The sequence below is a fragment of the Mycteria americana genome, chromosome 2 (genome assembly GCF_035582795.1).
Source record: "Mycteria americana isolate JAX WOST 10 ecotype Jacksonville Zoo and Gardens chromosome 2, USCA_MyAme_1.0, whole genome shotgun sequence".
NCBI classification, from domain to species: Eukaryota; Metazoa; Chordata; class Aves; order Ciconiiformes; family Ciconiidae; genus Mycteria; species Mycteria americana.
This window is the reverse complement of record NC_134366.1, coordinates 161,802,280-161,823,762: the sequence shown is the minus strand read 5'-3', so window position 1 is coordinate 161,823,762 and position 21,483 is coordinate 161,802,280. Positions and strand designations below refer to the sequence as shown.

At 40.8% G+C, this 21,483-nt stretch overlaps 1 long non-coding RNA gene across 1 annotated transcript in view; it reads left to right on the top strand.

Moving 5' to 3' along the window:
- Positions 1 to 7,693: 7,693 nt before the first annotated feature.
- Positions 7,694 to 21,483, top strand: part of LOC142406385 (uncharacterized) — a 40,914-nt gene continuing 27,124 nt past the window's right edge. The window contains exon 1 of the long non-coding RNA XR_012774567.1: positions 7,694 to 7,997. This is a non-coding gene — a long non-coding RNA (uncharacterized LOC142406385). The remainder of the gene's footprint in view (positions 7,998 to 21,483) is intronic.

Sequence of the window (21,483 nt, the reverse complement as noted above, 5' to 3'; positions counted from 1 at the left end):
TGCTTCTCAGTATTTACACTGCAATATATAGGGCTGTAGCATGTTTGGCCCAGGTTCAGAAAACGAAACTGAACTCTTATTAGCCAAACATCAGCAGTCCCTCTGTGTTCTTTATCTGCACGATCTAACACTCAAGCACCTCTCTTCTATGGCCCTAGCCACTACCTGCTTAGTACTCTCAAATTGTCCTACCCAACTGCTCCGCTTTTAATACTGCTTCAGTTCTCATTTCTCATTACCTTTAAAAACATGTATTGTTCTCCATAGTGGTGTCTATTTGCAAAGTACATATGGAAGAAGCATTGCATGAAAGTATTAGATTATATAAATCTTTTGGAGACTAAAAGGCTAACAAAATTGGTAAGTAGCAACAGTAGACATACAGAAATCAAGGGGGTAAAATGTTGGCCAACTCAAATTCACCAACAGCGGTCAGCTACCTAAAAATTACAGTAGCTTTTTCTTTTGTTAACCCCATTCCATGTGGAATGCATAGAAGACACACAGGTCCCCTGGACAAATGACATTCAGAAAATAATACAGATCTTTTCAGTCAATTAACTGTAAACATTAGCATGTTCAGCGAGAAAGTCAAGGCCTACAGTAGTCATTAAATCTCTTACATTCTTTGAACTTGCTTCAGTGCCAATGGGTTCGTTTCTAGCTTGTACTGCCCCATTCAGCAATTCCCTGCTATCCTGGCACAGTCCCGTGCAAGAGTATTCACCTCTAGTTCTTCAGACGTTGTTCAGCAAACAGCAGGAAGTACTGCAGAGAATTTCCACCATGATATCCCATTGTCCTCATCCTACCAAATGCTCACTGTAATAAAATCTTGTAAGTACTAATGCGTGTAACTGGGTTCTTTTTTTTCCAAGGCCAGAGTGGTCTTGTGTGCTGGTTTTGGCTGGGATAGAGTTAATTTTCTTTATAGTAGCTAGTATGGGGCTATGTTTTGGATTTGTGCTGGAAACAGTGTTGATAACACACTGATGTTTTAGTTGTTGCTAAGTAGTGCTTATACTAAATCAAGGACTTTTCAGCTTCCCATGCTCTGCCAGGTGCACAAGAAGCTGGGAGGGGACACAGCTGGGACAGCTGACCCCAGCTGACCAAAGGGCTATTCCATACCATATGATGTCAGGCTCAGCATATAAAGCTGGGGAAGAAGAAGGAAGTGTGGGGGGGGGGCATTTGGAGTTATGGCATTTTGTCTTCCAAAGTAACCATTACATGTGATGGAGCCCTGCTTTCCCGGAGATGGCTGAACACCTGCCTGCCGATGGGAAGTAGTGAATGAATTCCTTGCTTTGCTTTGCTTGCATGTGCAGCTTTTGCTTTACTTATTAAACTGTCTTTATCTCAACCCTTGAGTTTTCTCACTTTTACACTTGCAGTTCTCTCCCCCATCCTACCGGTGGGGAGTGAGTGCGTGGCTGTGTGGTGCTTAGTTGCTGGCTGGGGTTAAACCACGACATCGTGGCATGACTCAGAACTATGCAGGAGTAGGTAGATAGAATAGAATAGAATAGAATAGAATAGAATAGAATAGAATAGAACAGACTATTTCAGTTTGAAGGGACCAACGATCATCTAGTCCAACTGCCTGACCAATTCAGGCCTGACCAAGTTAAAGCATCTCATTAAGGGCATTGTCCAAATGCCTCTTAATCACTGTCAGGATTGGGGCATCGACCACCTCTCTAGGAAGCCTGTTCCAGTGTTCGACCACCCTCTCGGTAAAGAAATCCTTCCTAATGTCCAGTCTAAACCTCCCCTGGCGCAGCTTTGAACCATTGCCACGCGTCCTATCACTGGATACCAGGGAGAAGAGATCAGCACCTCCCTCTCCACTTCCCCTCCTCAGGAAGCTGTAGAGAGCAGCTGAGGGTCAGACAAATGCAATGGATACCTTTTCACTGACAACAATAATATCAGAAGAGAATAAGGTACTAGGCTGTCCATATGTTTAAACATTAGACTGCCATCATATTTTGGCATCATGATGTTTCTTTACTTCTCATGGACTCTCTTGCACAGAATATCTGGACCCCAAGCTGACCATGGATCTTTTGAGAATTATCCAAGCCTGTTCTCCTGTGCTAGCTGTTTTATTTCTGAGTGACTCATATCCATTTGTTTTTCATATAGCAATCACATCATCAGTTGTATCTATGCAGTCTTCTATGTATATATCACCCAAGTTCAGCAGTCACCCAAAAAAAAGCATTTCCTCAAACATTTGTTCTGCAACAGAAATGTTTGCCCTATATATATCATAAGTCAGTGTTTAGAGAGGCTCTGTTCTGCATGGGATAGTCTTCTGGGATACATGACAATAAGTCCTAGTGCCAAACTGATGTATTGAGAATAACCATGTAATAGAGATTCAAACTCTTAAACCCAGGCAATAAAGGTTGTTACAGCAAACCTCCTCTGGCTCAGTCTTGCACTAGTATAGCGTAGGCACATTTGTAGTTTTTATTAGAATCTTCTGTTAGCTTCAGATGAGGACATTTGGTTGGCTTGAGGGCTAACTGGAGGGAGACAATGAGAGGAAGTGGATATGGTTGCAACATAATGTTTAGATGTGGTAAACTGAGCCTGTTTCACCCCATAGTCTTAAAGGAATACAGGCGTGTATTTTTGGGTTGGCAGAATTGTTTCACAGAGATAATACTCTAAAATTCACTCTGTAGATATCCCGGGTAACTTACACTGCCTGAATCCAGTTAAGTAAACAAAGCATTATTGTTTAGTTGAATGACAATGAAACCCATACTTCAAGGTAAATGATTCAACATGATCCACCAAGGGTTGATATTGCTAGAAAACAACTGCCAGGATTAATCCATAGACCAAAGAATAATATGATGCAGGCAAGCCTTGTTATATATCACTTGGATGGGCATTGGGATATTGTGCATTTCATCACTTTAAGTGGCTCCTTCATCAAGCAATTCTTGCAAAGCAAAGCCAAAAACCTTGAACATAGGGGATAAGGGGAAGGCATTAGGTACATATTGTCCTTACAGCCACTGGATTTGCTCACAAATTAGAATTGTCTTTAAAAGTGAAATTCCTTAGTTTTTGGCATGTTCTCATGTTCATTGGAGAAAGTTTTTCTCCTTTGGCATACTACTTTTTCTGTTACATATCCTTATTTCATCAGTTATACGTACTGAATGTGATTCCAATCTTTTTCTCCCTTGTTTGTTGGACCACTGAACCAGGGTAAATGAAGGCACATGGCCAACCATATGGTAACAATAACATCAGTGCTGCAGTAGAGGAAGATCAAGAGTCGCATATACATAAGGTAATATGGAATATATTTATATAATTTTGAAGAATATCACTAGTCTGTTTTCTTCAGTAATATTTATGTTCTTTGGAATGACAGAATGAGGTCAAATCCAAGATGCATTACATTGAAAGTACCAGTCAAAAAGAACTTGTCCCTTTCATCTGTTCTAAATTTTGATCTTGCATATAACTTTGTGGAAATTATAATATATCAAGCACTATTGGTATTTGCCTGGAAAAAAGTGCAATTTTCTTTTCAGAAAATTGAGGTAATTAAAAAAAATGGTGTAACAGAATGCCTAGTGTTTCAAACAGTAGAGCTAAGATTTATGTCCGGTACTACTTCCCATTGTTTTCAGAATACCCCATTTATTGGATCCATTTCTTATGTCAACTGGGATAACTGAAGTGCCCAGAAAAGTGGTGGTGCAAACATATAAACCTGGTTATAATTATTAATTAAAATTTTCAGCTAAACCATAAAATGGTGTCTGTGAAAAATCATGCAAAAATGACTTCCCATCATTTAAACAAATCTAATCTTAGTCAGCCACCAGTAGCTCTGAAAGCTCCTCAGATATGCTTAACCATCAATCTCAGTTTAGTTTTCAGCTGCTTAACCTGAAATTGGTTTATCACTTTTCAGTCATGGGAATAGCCAAGCAGGAAAGATGGCCAAAAGTGATAAGTGGAGTTGATCCTACCAGAATTGGGTAGGATTGCAACACTTTGAAATACTTTTTTTAATGAAGTGGAAGCACTGGAGCTTTATGAGAAAAGGGAGAAAACATCCTTTGAAACTGTACTAATTTCAGTAAAGAAGGAGGAGGTTAATTGGTTTTAAATAGTTGATGAGTCTGTTTTAGATGCTAAACTAAGCTATAGGTTGAGTGTTCAAACTCAAGTAAACAAGGAGACTCATAAACTTACATTCATGAACTGAAAACTTCTATTTAAATATCAGCCAGTATTTTTCACTTTCCCATGCCATTATAATTGTCATTTACAACTAAATTATGTATCATTTTACCAGCTCTATTACTTATGGAGTTTTGACATCCTTCTGTAGATATTTTATAGGTCTGAAGTCACTGTTACAACCAAACTACTGTATTGCAAATTAAGCTTGTGACAGACTGATATTGAGATTGCTAAAAGGGATTGCATGTGGTTGGTGAGAAAACTGAAGGTGTACGGTTTTAATCACAAGACTGTTTATCAGAATCTATTTTAATGGCAATGATCTATGACATCTCAGACTATCTGCTACTAGAAGGGTAATGGTGGGGGGACATATTCACAAAGGGTGGTATCTAATGTGAAATTAAGAGAATTTACCTTTTCCAGTAGTTTTAATTTCTGTTCTGGAGTTCCTGACAGGCTTATGAGAAAAGAGTCTTTTGAGGTTGGATTGCAATGAAATCTTAGTTTCTATGAAGTTCTATAAATATTCTGTGATGTTCTTAAGGGCCACGTTCAGGCTGCACAGTTCTGTGTTACCTGCACAAAATCTAACACCAAATACAGAGCTGGACAAGTTAGCATGAAGCCATGGGTAAAAAGCTCCCGGTACCTGAGTTAGTTCCTTTAGAGCTAGCTCAGGTCTCTCCACACTCCACAGGATGATCTAGCGTACTATTTGCTTTAAATATTTACTTGTGTGAAATACCCTTCTGGCTGTATTGGGGAGAAATTTTATGTCATACCAATAATTGCAGACTCACATATATCTAGACCTACTGCTTGAGATTGAATGGTGCCTCTTTTCTGTCTCTCCAGACAACATTTCCACCATACTGTGTACCCAGTAGAGCTCAATGAAATTATCATAGTAAAAACAAAAGACTATAGAAATTACTTTTGGATAGTCTGGGATAACCCATTTCATTCCATACTCAGCCACACAAAGTACCATAGTTCTGCCAAAAGGCTGTCACAGAATTGTAGAGAGCAAATAAATGTCGACCACATTCTTATGAATGAACAAAGATTTGATACAAATTTAAAATTGTACTGGGTATACATGTATGAGTCACAAATACAGACTTCCACTCAGTCTGCACCTGTTTCTGTAGGTAAAGCACTGGTACTAAACTGTTATTCCTATGTGATTAGAAAGGAAGAGGAAATCTTGCTGGACCAACTCTTTTTTAAGAAATTAGTTTTCAGTTTATAGGATGGGGATGCAATCAGCTGCAATTTAATGTGCTGGTTTGGCAAGGCAGCTGAGCCACCATAACTGGCTACACAAGTGTTCTTAACACACCTAGATTGTAAGCTAAAATGTGCTGGTTTAAGCTAACACATTTATTTTGCCATTAGGACAGGTGGGCAGACACATGGTGCAGCTGAAGAATGTTAGTTGTTAAATTTCTGCCAGTTTTAATCTGAGCAACATTCTTTGGTGGCAGGAGTTAGCTTCAAGAAGAGATTTGATACTAAGCGTTGAAGACACCCCTTATCTTTGAACCTAATGCTGAGGCATAAAAGTTATAGTACAAGTGAGAGTAAGAAGACTTCCTAGCTAAGGGAGGGAGTGAGAAATATAAAAGAAAAGTAGCAGAGAAAGATTAAGATAACAGGCTGGAAGGGCTGATCTTCCTTTCCAAATATATTTTCTTCCCTTGTCAGAGGTGGCCAGTAAGTAGATCTTTCCTTTTTTACACTGCCAAATTAGCATGTTTTACACAGCTTTTTTGCTTCCACAGTGAATAGTCTTGATAGGTTGGAGAAAAGTTCATTCGTAGCATTTTGCTTCCCCATATGCCCGGGTTATATGAAACTGCCACTGATGGAGTTTCCCAGGAGTACACCTCCTGGGTTCAGGCTCATATTTATATCTTGTCTCAAGAGAAATTGATGTTGCAGCCTGTCTTAACAGACTGGTTCATGAAACACCCATGAAACAGAAGGTTTCAAAAGCTTTTGTGGTAAGCCTACTGTGTATTGTACCGTATACAATATTGAACCATCTCTCGACTTCACTGAGGCAGGGACACAGTTTCCCACACCAGAGCAGACAGCACAACTTCTTCAAGGGCTGGTTTCAGAGTCAGGCTGAAGCTCAAGTGACTGCTCCGTTCTGTAAAAAAGGGATATTGAAGTTTTAACCTCACGGTCTGGAGTCACCAAACCCAATGCCAGTCTCAAACGCTGCACAGATAGACAGTAACACCACTGAGCCCAAGTAGACTTCCACTGCTGTGACCTCCTGTGAAGTGCAAAATATACTCTGAAGTTTTCAACTTGCTAAAGAGCTCATCTTTTATTTATAATTAAAAATATTCCTTGTTTCATTTCTTTCCTGCCACAGGAGGGGCTGGGTGATCTTCAGGGGGAGTGGCGGCAGCCAATACATGGGGTTTTCCTGGTCTGTGCAGGCATGGTGGACCTTCACTTTACAGCAGCACTTGACAATCACTGGGAAAAGAGGGCACTCAAGCAGTAGCTGATTTCTCCTCTCCAGTTCCCAGACAGTGCTGCGAACAGCTGACAGTAAAGTATCCCTCTTCAACTGCAAAAGTTGTGCGATTCCTCCATTATACAAAATCCACGGCTGTTAACTACACTGTACACAGTGTAACACAGTGTCAAACCGCATGGGTGAGTGAAGAAAGAAGGAGCACTGTGATTCAGCTCCTTCTGAAATGGGCTCAATCTTTCTTTCCAAGATGGAACAGTTTCAGGATGAGGTTTGCAAGCCCTGAAGCAGGAAACTCTTCAACTTCAGGAGAACCCTGTCAAATCCTATTAAAACTAATAGATGACTTTTGAAGTTACTTCTATTTGTTTGAACAGTCTCTAGTTTGCTGAAGCTTTTGAGGTGAATCCTTGCCCTTCTGGGAAAAGAATTGCACAAATTCAGTGCTTTATTTTTTCAAAGTATGTTTCAGATATTAAATCATCTTCAAACTGCTTTTAGGGAGTAGATAAATGATGCCACTTTCATAAATGTGGGGGGAGAACAGAGGCTGAGCACAGTTTATCCTTGGCGTGTGCCAATGATAAAGAGAAGTTTCAAGAGCTAAAGAAACTCTGCATGGGTCCCCAGCCCTAGCCGTAAGTAATATGAACAAACTGCTGTTAGCTTACTAATGTGTGAAAAATTCCAGGCTAAGTTTTACAGCATTTAGGTTAACTGATTTAAACAGCAGTAGTTGGGAGAACAGTTTGATACTCGCTCTACCACATAGGATTTAGGTCTGTATCCTGCAGGCTACCCTAGGTAGTCATTGGCTAAAGCACATAACTATAAAACGAAACTTTTTCACATTAAATTCTTGTCATGCTGGCTCATGCAGGAGTCATCGCTTGCTGATGTCACAAAAAGGGAAGGTGTAAGAAAGTGTTGAATCAAGGAGGGGATTTTCCCTTCCCTCCCTAGAAGACCGCTCTGGATTCTGTGGGAACCTTCCTCTCCGCTTACAGATCACAGCTGCTCAGTGCTGCCAGAAAACCACAGAAAGGCAGTAGAGTCATGCAAAACTTTTTTTATGCGATCATAGTGTCTATCTTTTAATGGCCCAGTGAAGTAGAAATCATTCCAAACCACCGGAACTGCTTTTGTATTTCTCATCGGGAGGCTCACAGCATCTGACCCTCAGAGAATCCATACGTACCCAGCAGAGATGCGTCCTATGTACATGGCATGAACTTCTCAGAATTTGTCCGGTGCAGAGAAGTTTTTGGAGGTAATGTTCTTTTCTGGTTGCTTGCACTTTTTTTTTATTAATTGAAACTGAAAAAGAGGCCAGAAATCAAGCTTTCTTCCATCTGTTTTTTAAAATATTTTTCCTTTATTGCAATAAATCATATTTTTTCAAATATTTTCAAATCTCTCTTCCTAGCAAATAACCTTACAGTCCTTTGTGTAAAATAAGTTATCTATAGCTATGTTGCATAGTAAAGGAAAATTAATATAGTAAATCTTGCTTTTATAAGTACAGGTACTGTAAAAGTAGAACAACTTCCAAACTGCTGCACAAAACAGAAAGAAGTACATAACATAGGCGGAGCTGCAGAGCCCTTCATCTTTTTCAGAAGTCTGGACCATCTTCATGCTTTTTATGCATGTCACCTATGCATGAAAAATGCCAGTCAACGAAAGATCTACAGCTGATGGAAAAATACCCTTGGAGGTAAAGTGCTGGAGTTTGTGTTTTCCTCCTAGGCTAGCCTGTTAGCTGATAAAGGTGATGTGATGTCTCACGTCAAGGTCCTCAGTGAACTTGTGCCCTGATTGCCTGACCCCCTGATTGCCAGACCCATTTCTGTCCTAGATCAGCCAGGGGTGAGTGTCAATCAGGTATTTCCCATCACCACATGAAAGCAAAGCTTCCCATCGCACGTTTTGTACAGGAACTACAGGAGTGAGGGAACAGCCTCAGAAATTGCAGTGGCATTGCCACTATTATTTTTGTGTTTCAGTCTTATATTACATCCCAGCACAAAGTACTGGGCTTCAGCTATAAATAACTGCATTGACTCATGCTTCGCACTGGTGGCAGGCATCATAATGATGTATCTCACTTTCTACCTGACCTGTGGATGTATTAGTTACACAAAGACTGACTCAGTCAGTAAACCACGTGTGGAATCTACAGCCTCACCACAGGCTCAGAAGTACAAGCCACCTGTGAGGGATATCTTTAGAGGAAGAAGGGCAGAGATGGCTTTTGGCACAAACCCAGAACGCATCCTTTCAAGTAACAATTGGCTTACTTGATTTCGTTGTATACCTATATCAAGCTTCCCTTTAATGCTTTTTAACTTCTTATTTGTAACTTCCAGCCCCTTTCAGGGAAGGTTATGTGTTCCTCACCTTTTGCCACAGTATCATTTGGGGGTTGTATCAACACCAGGCCAAACTGGTTGACAAGCATGTCAACTTCTTGAGGGCTGAGCAAAAATTTCATTACAAAGTGGCATGATTCAGGTCAGTCATTCTCTTGCCTGCTTTGGGATTATTTTGCTTGCATTTATGAATTGCATTTATGCAGCTTCCATCAGCCTTGGTGGTTCCTGTAGCAGGGAGGTTTGGCTGGTGGGTCTCTGTTGCCTACTGCGCTGATTCCAGTCTCTATGCTGTTGGCTATTTCATTCTCGATTTCCTCTTTGGTGACAGAAAAAATAGTCTCCATAAAGGGAAGAAGGAATGAAAGAGACTTACTTTTTCCAAGTAGAAAACAATGTCCAGGTCTGACCTCACAAGCTGGTTTTGACTGGGATAGAGTTAATTTTTTCCATAGTAGCTTGTATGGAACTATGTTTTGGTTTTGTACTGAAAATAGTATTGATAATACAGGGATGTTTTTTGGGATGATAGAGGGTACAGGGATGATAATACAGGCTGAGCAGTGCTTATTCAAGGCCTTTTCTGCTTCTCACACCACCCTGCCAATGAGTAGGCTGGGGGTGCACAAGAAGCTGGGAGGGGACACAGCTGGGACAGCTGATCCCAACTGACCCAAGGGATATTCCATACCATATGACATCATGCTCAGCATATAAAGCTGGGGGAAGAAAAAGGAAGGGGACATTTGGAGTGATGGTGTTTGTCTTCCCAAGTAACCGTTACGCGTGATGGAGCTCTGCTTTCCTGGAGATGGCTGAACACCTGCCTGCCCATGGGAAGTAGTGAATGAATTCCTTATTTTGCTTTGCTTGCGTGCACAGCTTTTGCTTTACCTATTGAATTGTTTTTATCTCAACCCACGAGTTTTTTCACTTTTACTCTTCCAATTCTCTCCCCCATCCCACCAGGGGGGAGTGAGCAAGCGGCTGGGTGGGGCTTAGTTGCCAGCTGGGGTTAACTCACGATACCTCAGCGAAACCACTCTGTGTGGCACTTAACTAGTCATGCCTTAAAGAACTGGATTGTGTCCAGGCCCTGGTGTGGTGCTAATTACTACAGCTTTTGGCTAAGAATGAACTATAAATCTTTAAACACCAACAAGTTTGATTACGCTTGATTTTTTTTGGCACTGTTGTGGTACCTCCAAACAGAAAAATGTTTTTGCAGAACAGGTTCAGTATATCTGATACTTCCTTGCATGCAACATTTATCAGACATAGGTTTATTGATGCAGGAAGTGAGTTACCCAGTTTTATTCTTTAAAAAATTGAGGTAAGGCCAGATCTTCAGGTGATAGAAATCAGCATAACACTGTTGTCCTGAGTCATGTTTTCAGTAGTACAGGATATAGCTCTTGGATTTCAGTCCTGGAGGCTAGTGGTAGAAAAGGTCTATCGGGTCATGTCATCTATGTTCTTGTCAGTGAAAAATTGTTCCCTTGTGTACAGAAATAGGAAGCAGCCCTACTTTGTTTTAAACATTTCACATCCACAAATGGTGTTTTTACCACTTTCCCTTGGGAGTCTGCTCCATTCAGATGGGGATTTTCCTGGCTCTAAGCTCTACATTTTTATTTCAAATTCACATCCACAATTTCTGTATCCAGGTAATAATTTTCCCTTTGTCTGCTTGCATTCTTCAAATATCTGTAGACCATTGTCATGGTCCAGCTTTCTGTCTTTTAGACAACCTGCAAATACTTAACTCTTAGTGGTTCTTCAAAAAATCAATTTACTTTAAAGCCATAATTGTTCTTAAATGTCTTTTTCTAAACTGCCTTCTGTCTGTCAGGAATCACTTGCTGTCCGGCAATGAATGCAATATGCAGGTGTAGATGACGAGGCTGGAGCAGAGACAGACTTTGTAGGGGGTGAGGAGGAGAGGAGATACAGGCCTCCATGTGCACGGAGGTGCTCGGCTGAGCTGTGGGTGTTGTGTTGAGTGGAGAACTTCTCCTCAGTAGCACTCAGTGGTCCCATTTGTCTTCCAGAACAGCCAGATGCAGAGCAGGGGAAGTGTGTTTCAGCTCTTGAAGTGTTCAGTTTAAAGCAATAACCCAAATCCTACCCAAGATTGCAGCCTCACAGGGTTCAATTGCAATGATCATGTCAAGGAAAGTGACGAGGGCGTTATCCTGTATCTGGGATTTTCAGTCTTTCCTAAGTATTTTCCAGTGAAGATGATTACTCAAGTGTAGTGAATTTATGCCTAGCAACAAGCAGGTTTATACCAATAGTTGCATTTCACAGGCCTGACAGTAGTAGTCCAGGGACTCTCAGGCACACCTGCAATATGAGCAGAAAACCAGTGTGGCCTGTATTGCTGTGCTGCTTTCTTGCATGGTAGTATTTGGAGCTATTTCCTTTGGGACATACCACAAAAGGCAATGTACCTGCCATGGAAATTGATGGAAACTGCACACACTCTTTGACAATGCCTCTGAAAGTGGGGAGCACCTTCTTCTTATGCAAGGCAGCAGGGAACACTCACAACAAAAAATATAAACCCAGTTGCTAACCTTAAGTTTACATAGCACTAAGAGAAGTGGCTGCAGAGCTGGGAAAAGATAGCACTGCTAGCTTTAAATTAAGTTGCTCAGAAAGCTCTGAATTACCTTCCTGTTGGAAGTGACAGCCTGTGTGTAGCCTTGTGGTGCCACAGAATTACCAGTATCAAAACTTGCTAGTCCCCTTTTGACATACACAAATTTTTCCTTAAAAATGCTCAATGCAATCTTTGCCCACGTCCAAGAATTTGGACTACACAGGAGTGTCTCCGTTTGGCTTTGTATGCTGCTGTGAGGAACAACCACCACTTCCATAATAGAGGCCCCTTCTTCTCCTTCTTCTCTTCCTCTGCTTATGCTCTTGTGCTCATTTCTACAAACACTACCTGGTGGACACAGTCCTTTCTCAACTCAGCAACAGAAGTGGCTCTTCTTTTTCCAATGGCACACATAAAAAAATCACAAGCCTGCAGAAAATCAAGATAATAGAACAGAGTAGTTTCACACTTCCCAAGTGGTGGCTAGACCTCTGAACACAAACGGCCAAGGGGTTCTCAGCTACATGTAGGGCCCAAAGTTTCTTTAAATGGATGCCAAGACTCTCTATAACCTAAAAGGGGGGAAAGACTGACAAGAAGGATGCAAATGTCACAGTGCTCCTGTTGCAATGTCACATGTAACTACTTGTGACTGGAAGAGTTTGTGGCTACCCAACTCATGAAGAGTTGGTTGATCAAAAGCAGGTTTAAAGAAGTTTGCCCCAAAGTGAGCAACCTAAGCTTCTCATTAGGAACCAGTGAGAAGAGAGGACAAGATTTACAGTCTTTCTTTCATGAGGTGAAGGGAAAAATGTCTCTTTCTAGTCATTAGATATTTCTTTCCTAGAGATACTTTTTCTTTCAAGTCTTAAGAGGATTTTGCCCTTTCTTTCAAGGAAAGAAGTGCTATTGTTGTATTCCTTCAACACTGATGCAACCTCATGGATCAGATACATAACTATCATCTAACGTTCTGCTGTTTGATACTATCCGAGCATGGCTGCTGTAAGCATGTAGCTACAGAAATGTCAGTATCTGAAGAATTTCTGTGAGGCATATTTAGCCACTGGCATCTCCATATCCAACTGAAGTGGGCAGGAGTGCCTCCATGCCCCTTGGAGGTCTGCCTCACACATCACAAACAGTGACAACACTGAACCTGAAAGCTCCCTGTTACAGAATGATTGCAAAATTAGCAATGCTATTAGAACCTGTGATTGCCACAGCAAAGTCCAGTTTGGCACCAGACTCCAGTCCTTCCAGCACCACTTTATGAGGCACTCAGCAGACTCAAGGTGATGTAGCACATCTCTTAGTTAAAGATGCCAAGAATGAAACACAGAGACAGAAACCCTCCTTCCATGATTTTTGGTGTGGCTGCAACCTGGGAAAATGCAATCACGTTGAAATGAAATGAATGATATAGTTAGTCCCCAGGAATGTCCTGAAAATAACTTGCAGAAAAATACAGTGCCATTGTATATTCTATACCTGTCTTGCATATCTATAACAACTTAGATAACAGATCATTTTGTCTGGTATATGAGGAAATAATACAAATTTATTCTAAATAAATTAGGAAAGTGGACCTGGGAAACTGCAGATCATCTAAAAACTGAAACAAATATGCCATAAAATTATAGGAAGCAGTTTTCCATATTGTGTCTTTGATCAGTCATATTGGGTGAATTTGACATTATATGTTTTATCCCAAATGGTTGCTATTATTTCTACATTGATTTGGCTGGAGGCAGCCCCAGAAAATATGAAATTACTTGTAAACCCATTACTAGCCAGATGGTTGGGAAAGGTCATGAATGAGAAAGAAAAAAATGGCCTGTTGCAGGATCCAAATCGTAAATATGGGACTTCTCAACAGACACCCTAATATGTAGCTGGAAAGAAGAGAAGAGAGTATGATGAGGCTAAAGAAAAAAAACCCTTTATTAATGTTGCAATGATTCCTGAATGTGTATCTCTTTCATTTTTAAAGAAAAGAAAATACTACTACAAGACTGTAGCTAGATCTTTGTTTTATACTTATCCAAGCTTATATAAACAACCTATTCCCACATTTTTTATATGCATGTCTCTTTTTTGATACATTCACAGATGTAATATTTTAAGTCATTATAACATTAAATATTTTTTGGTTCTTTGTTTCCAAGGTACTCAGGCACAACACACAGCCTGAACTGTTTGTTTTGTTTGAATTCAGTCTCCGCATTCACTTTGTCACTGTTAAAGGCCTGATAAAAAAGACAATAGTTCAATTTATTCAATAAGACCAGGTGGTATTTCAGATCAGACACAATCCTGTGGCCCAGAAATGTCCTCATTCCGCTGAAGGCTTGCTGTACAGACTTGTAACTCCCTAGATGGTAAAATGGACCACAGTCCTCATTTTCATGAGGCATGGAGGGCAAAAGCCACTAAATACTGCATTTGAAACTGGGAGAGGCACTACAGGGTTTTCCAGCTGCTGGAAAACTTGTAAATGTAAGTGTACGTAAGCTGATGGCAATGATGTGATGCATTTGGTCACATACATAAGCCGTATGGTCAGTTCATGTTATGAGATCTAGTACCTTGTTAAAACAGAAGTGAAGGTGACCACCCCTTTTTTTTGGTATGGGGATTTGAGATCCACAGCCTGGATCCTTGCAATGCTGGGGCTCTGTGAAGAGCAGACACTGCTTGCAGTGCGGACACAGTAAAAAATTCCCAGAGGGCTGATAGATCCTTCAGCCTCTTCTTATGTAGACCTTGATTCCATTCTCCAAGATTTCCTCGAGCACTGGGGGTGCCAAAGCACCACTTTTATTCAACAATAATTGTGTAACACCTTACCTGGATGCAGAAGTCTTTTATACAATATTAACCCAAATATTCTGCATTGCTACTACTATGGTCAATGTTACTAATTGATTCCATTGCTTGGTCTTCACCTCTAGCAGTAACCAAGAGTCAGATCCTTAATCAAATCTGCTAAGAAAAACAATTTTAAGACAAAAAAAAAATCAAAACTTGAGGGAGTGTTTCTTATAATTCTTTAAATTGTATGAAAATACTAAGTTGTGGCTCTTCTGTAAAAGAATCTGAAACTGATTAGAGGAAAGGACTTTTCACACAAATGCAGGAGGACTTAAGTCTAGGGTAAGAATTTTGAGTCTCCTGTGTTTTGCCAGTAGCAAAGGTACTTCAAGGAAGCAGAAGTTTCTTGAAGTTGTGGTTTGCCATTTTCTAAATTGCATCCCAGTGCTTGATATTCCAGATAAGGAGTGGGCCCAACTGGAAATAGAAATCAAAGCTCTTCTAAACAGGTCTGACAATTTGTCTGGCATTCATGATTCACATCTACACACAAATTTAAAACGAGCTTGAATATCTAAAGGTTTTGTGTTTAATAAAACTGTAGATTAAAGACCGCAGTACTACCACAGGCTACAGCCTATTGGCTGTTTCCAGCAGGCAGCATGCCACAAAGTTTGAAAATGTTATGGAGACATACTACATTATCACCGTGATGTTGCAAGAAGATTTCCGGACTATTTTTCTGGCAGTAAGAGAGCTAGTATGAGCTGTTCATAGAAAATCCAGCACTCTAAGCTATCCATGTGGCTATGTACAAAACCCACTCTATTCTTGTAAACTTAGCTCAGATTTAGCTGATTTAACAATTTAATCATTGTGGTCTGGCATTTTGAATGTGGCATACACACTGTGCCACTGTAAGGAGCACATCTCAGCAATCTTCTCAGCATTTCTGTGCTCTCGGCACAAAGGTAGCTTGAGGGGACCACAGGTCGGAGCAGAAAAACACTGAAAACACTTTTGTATTTTACAAATACATGGCCAATCTCAGGTAAGATTCCTTTGGAGTCCTGTCAACTGGTCCAGTCCACAGGGAGAGAGCTGATTTGCAATTCTGCCTGGGCAAGGGCAATAGCGTACGATAGTCTCATGGGTGAATTCCTGTTCTGTATTTGTACCACTCCCCTGACTCTTCACCTGAGCATCCCATTATTTCATGGCCATTAGTGAGTGTGATTTTTCTAACAACAGCTGTGAAATCAGGGAAGAAGTGTTTTCCATGTCTTACATATGGGGACTGGGACACTGGTTTGCACTGAGTATGTGTAACTGAGATGTGAAGCCATCAATGTCTTGACCACAGGAATATTCTTTCAGATATTCAGAAATATAAATGACTAATGTCTACATCCATGAAGCTAATTAAACTACTTGGCTTTTTATTTATCAATACCATTTATTATTTAATTGTAGCAAACAGTGTACTATCTCCTTCCACCATTTCTCTCAGCTGCTCATCTCATCAGAGAAATAATACCATGGATATTTTATGTACACTGTGGAATATTTTTTAGGTGAAACAGTTCAGATCATCAATAACCTCAGTGGTGATTAAGCAGAGCACTACGTTATACCCTTTAATAACAATTAGCTGCCTCTTCCTAGATTAGGAAGCTTTTCTTTAAAAAGATATTATTTTTCTTTATGAGAAAACATTGTAAGGTGCACCTTACCTTGTACATTACCATCCCTTGAATCAAAGGTTTTCAACACTGTTTCACTGGGACTATAGATATAGCCATAGAATATTCACTCTGTCTGAGGGTAGGCATATCATAATATATGAAGGAAAAAAAATTGTGAAGCTGAAAAATTACAAGGTAAGCTTCCTTCAGAGAATAAAACTCTTGTGACTAAAAAAAAAAAAAAAAGAAGAAAACAATATATTTAGGAGCATGTTCCTGCTCCTTTTTAAAATTCAGCAGTGAGGGTTAGCAGAATAGATCTGCTTTGTGCACCAAGAAAGTACTGCAAATAATAACAATAAAAAAGTACATTATTTCCTTATGCTCATAAATGTTCTCTCTGAAGTGTAATAATACATGTTGTTAATATATATTGTAATTCCTTGCCTGTGTTTTTTCTTAATGATGATCTTAATGAAAGCTGAGCAGTTTATTCAGCAGACAAACATCAAATATTAGTTCAGGAGAAATCTCTAGGCCCTATACAACACAGACCCGTGTGGACTTAATCATTGTCTTCAAAGACCATTTTTGTGTGTGTTTGGCTCAGCTAATCAGATATCTGTCTTGGTGAACGCTAGGGACAGCTATCTCAAATTAATGGGAAAATACTAAAAAATAATCCTGCTCTGGTGTAATTAATTGAAATTAATAAAGAATTAGAGAAAAAAAGTTACGCTAGCATATTTTTTCTTCCTGTTTGGTTTACTTCAAGAAACAGAGCACATTCAGTAACTTTTTTAGTGCTTGGAGGGCTGTTTCATCCCGTGGTTCAGGTGAAGGCAGCATTTTTTCCCTCCATTTCTACAGCTAATAGGAAACAAATGAGGGTGCCCATTAGGGCCTGTAATTGAGGCTAGAAGCCCAAGAAAACTTGATAGGGGAAGACGATACCCTTCATCTTCTTTCCTTCCCATGCATTTCATCCTGTGCTAACTATTTAACTTTCCCTGGATCACACGACAAAGGTGTAAGTGAGCTCTTAGGTTATCTGTTCTCCTGCAGCTGGAGAATCACTTCTTGCAGTGCACAAATGCTAGCTGTTTTGGGCTTAAATGGAGCTTTGAGGCTTTCTATAAAGCTTTGTCTTGCTGCCTAATACATCTTTCTTACAGTATAACCGAGGAAATAGCTTGAAAACATGTAAAAGGAAATTGCAGGCTCTCCTGTCTCCACAACATTCTGCATTTCTGCATATTGTTTCCTTATTATTTATCATCCTTTTTCCATTTTTTTTTCCAAAGCAGACATCTCTGTATGCCTCCTCTGAAGTCAGAACCCAGCTCTAGATTGTGCAGCCTCACAGTGAGGAGTGTGCCAGCAATAGCAAGGGGAGTTTTCTCTTGTTACCTACCACAGTGAAGAAGTGGGAGCAAGGCAATAGACCCCCTTGTAAACACCTTGATCATGATAGATGAGTGTAGGAGAGCTGCCAGACATTGCTGAGGGAGGAGGGCAAGGAATATATATATATAAATATATATATCCTGCCTACAAGACACTCCATGCAGCTTCATGTTTCATCATAAAAACAATTTCATAACCGTAGCTGTTGGCAGTTATAGCCTTCATAACTTAAAATTCATAGGTCTGTTCAGACTCCAACACCTGTGACACCATCAGGCAACCCAGTCTTCCAGAGTTTTCCAAAGTTTTCTGGAGTTTTCCCGAGTTATGTATTGCTGATTGTCTTCATGCTGGAAAACATTTTCCTGGATTGCAACTTAAAATCCAGAATGCAAGAATCTAAATGTTTTTCTTCACCATGCCTCATCCAGATATGAGGGAGTGATCATGAGAGAGACTTATTGATATTTCATCCAGGTTGCACATGTCCATTACCGTTCTGTGGCATTGTTTCCCTTAAAATTTTTATTACAGCATGGGCTTATGACACTGCTGGGAAAAAAGGGATATTTAACAGCAATCTCTGCTCCTAGCTGCAATTTTTGTGATCTCAGGACCTCAGTCAAAATCTCATGAGAAAACTCCAGCAAAAGTGGCAGAAATGCCAAGCAGTGACAAGAGGGAGTTGTAAAGTCAGCACCGTGGAGGAAGGGCTCAAGCACCCTTTAATGTGAATGCAGAGCCCCAGTACACTGTGCTACTGTTAATGATGTATAATTGTGCCCCAGCTGGCTTCAGTTAGCGGCATCGTTACAGTTACCTTAGGCGAAGAGTGTTGTTCAGATGAACCTTAGAGTTCAGCTCAAAATGTAATGAAAAATAAAGGAGGCAATGCCAGAGAGCACCCGGGTAAAATGTCTGTGCATGAGACCAGCAGGAGTTAGGAGAGATGAGGTATTTCTGGCCATTGAACTAGTACCTTTCAGGTACATTTCACAGAATCACAGAATCACAGAATCGTATAGGTTGGAAAAGACCTTTAAGATCATCGAGTCCAACCGTAAACCTAACACTACCAAGACCACCACTAGACCATGTCCCTAAGCACCTCATCCAAACGTCTTTTAAATACCTCCAGGGATGGCGACTCAACCACTTCCCTGGGCAGCCTGTTCCAATGCTTGATAACCCTTTCAGTGAAGTAAAATTTCCTAATATCCAGCCTAAACCTCCCCTGGCGCAACTTGAGGCCATTTCCTCTTGTCCTATCACTTGTTACCTGGGAGAAGAGACCAACCCCCACCTCTCTACAACCTCCTTTCAGGTAGTTGTAGAGAGCCATAAGGTCTCTCCTCAGCCTCCTTTTCTCCAGACTAAACAACCCCAGTTCCCTCAGCTGCTCCTCACAGGACTTGTGCTCCAGACCCTTCACCAGCTTTGTTGCCCTTCTCTGGACATGCTCCAGCACCTCAATGTCTCTCTTGTAGTGGGGGGCCCAAAACTGAACACAGTATTTGAGGTGCGGCCTCACCAGTGCCGAGTACAGGGGCACGATCACTTCCCTAGTCCTGCTGGCCACGCTATTTTTGATACAAGCCAGGATGATATTGGCCTTCTTGGCCACCTGGGCACACTGCTGGCTCATATTCAGGCGGCTGTCAACACACAGCCCCAGGTCCTTTCCAGCCACTCTTCCCCAAGCCTGCAGCGTTGCATGGGGTTGCTGTGGCCCAAGTGCAGGACCTGGCACTTGGCCTTGTTGAACCCCATACAATTGGCCTCGGCCCATTGATCCAGCCTGTCCAGGTCCCTCTGCAGAGCCTTCCTACCCTCAAGCAGATCAACACTCCCACACAACTTGGTGTCATCTGCAAACTTACTGAGGGTGCACTCGATCCCTTCGTCCAGATCATTGATAAAGATATTAAACAGAACTAGCCCCAACACAGAGCCCTGGGGAACACCACTTGTGACCATCTGCCAACTGGAGTAAACTCCATTCACCAGCACTCTTTGGGCCCGGCCATCCAGCCAGTTCTTTACCCAGCGAAGAGTACATCCGTCCAAGCCACGAGCAGCCAGTTTCTCCAGGAGAATGCTGTGGGAAACCGTGTCAAAGGCTTTACTGAAGTCTAGATAGACAACATCCACAGCCTTCCCCTCATCCACTAGGCGGGTCACTTTGTCGTATAAGGAGATCAGGTTGGTCAAGCAGGACCTGACTTTCCTACACCCATGCTGGCTGGGCTTGATCCCTTGATTTCTCACCATTAACAGCCTTTTGGACATTACCAGAAATCCCAGAAAAAGGCTCCTGCTCCATTTTTAAATGCTTATTTCTTCTCTACTAAAGCTGGCCAAATAGCTTAAGAAAGGATTTGCAAATAGGCTAGAGATTTGCCACTATTCACAGGTTTGTTTTATACTCAAACACATCTGACTGTCAGTCAGGACACGTTGAAGGCATTCACAGGTATAAACTCTTCTTGAATTTTAGTGTGAGTAATGGAATTCATAGTGGAAAACTTCAAGTTGCAGAGCAGAAATGCCATCACAATTCACATGTGAACAATTGCACAGCAAAATAAGTATCACATAAGGGAAAGGCAAGGTTTTCAACTATTTGGTCAGTACTTTCAAGTCTCATATTGATCTGAAGAAATAAGAATACAATGAGCAAAATGAAATCACCATCAAAAAGAGGAGCAAGATTTCCAAAGTTTTTCCAGAATTTCCTCATGATATTATAGATCACACAACGATATTTTAGACCAGCATTGCAAGTAAAGGGAATGAAACAAATACAAGCATATTTTTTTAAAAAAGCAGATACACAAAGTTTTCAATATTAATCCACATGTAGGCCTCCAAATGACCTTATTTACAGACATACAGAGCATTGCAAAACTCATGAGATACCAATTCAGTTCAGGCCAAGACTATATCAAGCAAATATTTATATTATGGTCAGCATGCAATCCCCACTGTCTTTTTCTCATTCAGTCTCCAATTCTAAATTAATTGAGTTGCTGTTTTCACACCGGTATGAGATGCTAGAAATAATTTCAGATGGAAATATTTATGGAGTGAATAGACTGAAGCCATAACGAAAATCTGGAGGAAAATAGTAACTAAATATATTTTTTAAAGCATTTAAGAACAAGATCTCCATCTTAAATTTTCATCTATCTGAGTTTACATGTACTTAATGTTGTGATTGACTTTAAGAACATTTTTCCCTTGGTTCTGGCCCCAAGGTTTGAATGATTCAGCCTACAGTAATTTGCATTTCACTGTCAAAGGCAGCAAAACTGAAGATGGCTGTTCCTTTCGTTATTAACTGACATTTTACATATTCTAGTTTGCCTTTGAAGTAACTATTCTTGGAAACCATTCACTCTTCTGTCCTTTCAGATGTCAGGGTTGTCAGAAGTACTGTATAATAATTTGTATAATGATCTCAGTTAAAACAATTTCATGGTTATGAAGTGCTGCTGGAGAGGAAATCTTCGCTTTCCGACTCCTGGTCCACGCTGCAGGCATGTCCTCTCACTATCCCCTCTCTGTGCTCCTGCTCAGGGTCAGTTCATTGGAAATCTTTTGGTGGGGTCCATGCATTGCCCATCGATGCAACTCAGCGCAGCAAGCCCAGTGGCCCCTCTGTCTGCCTGCTGTGGAAAGCAGGTGTTGGCAGCTCACCCCATAAACCTCTGCAGAGGCCTTGCTTTGTTTTCTATCTTTGTGTGAGAAGAGTTTAGACTAACAAGCCACTTCATAAGACCCTGGCCAGATCCCCTTTCTAAAGGCTCACTACCGTCTGGTTCATAAACACTAATGTATACCAGACCTGCTCTTACTCAATGTTATAAAAGA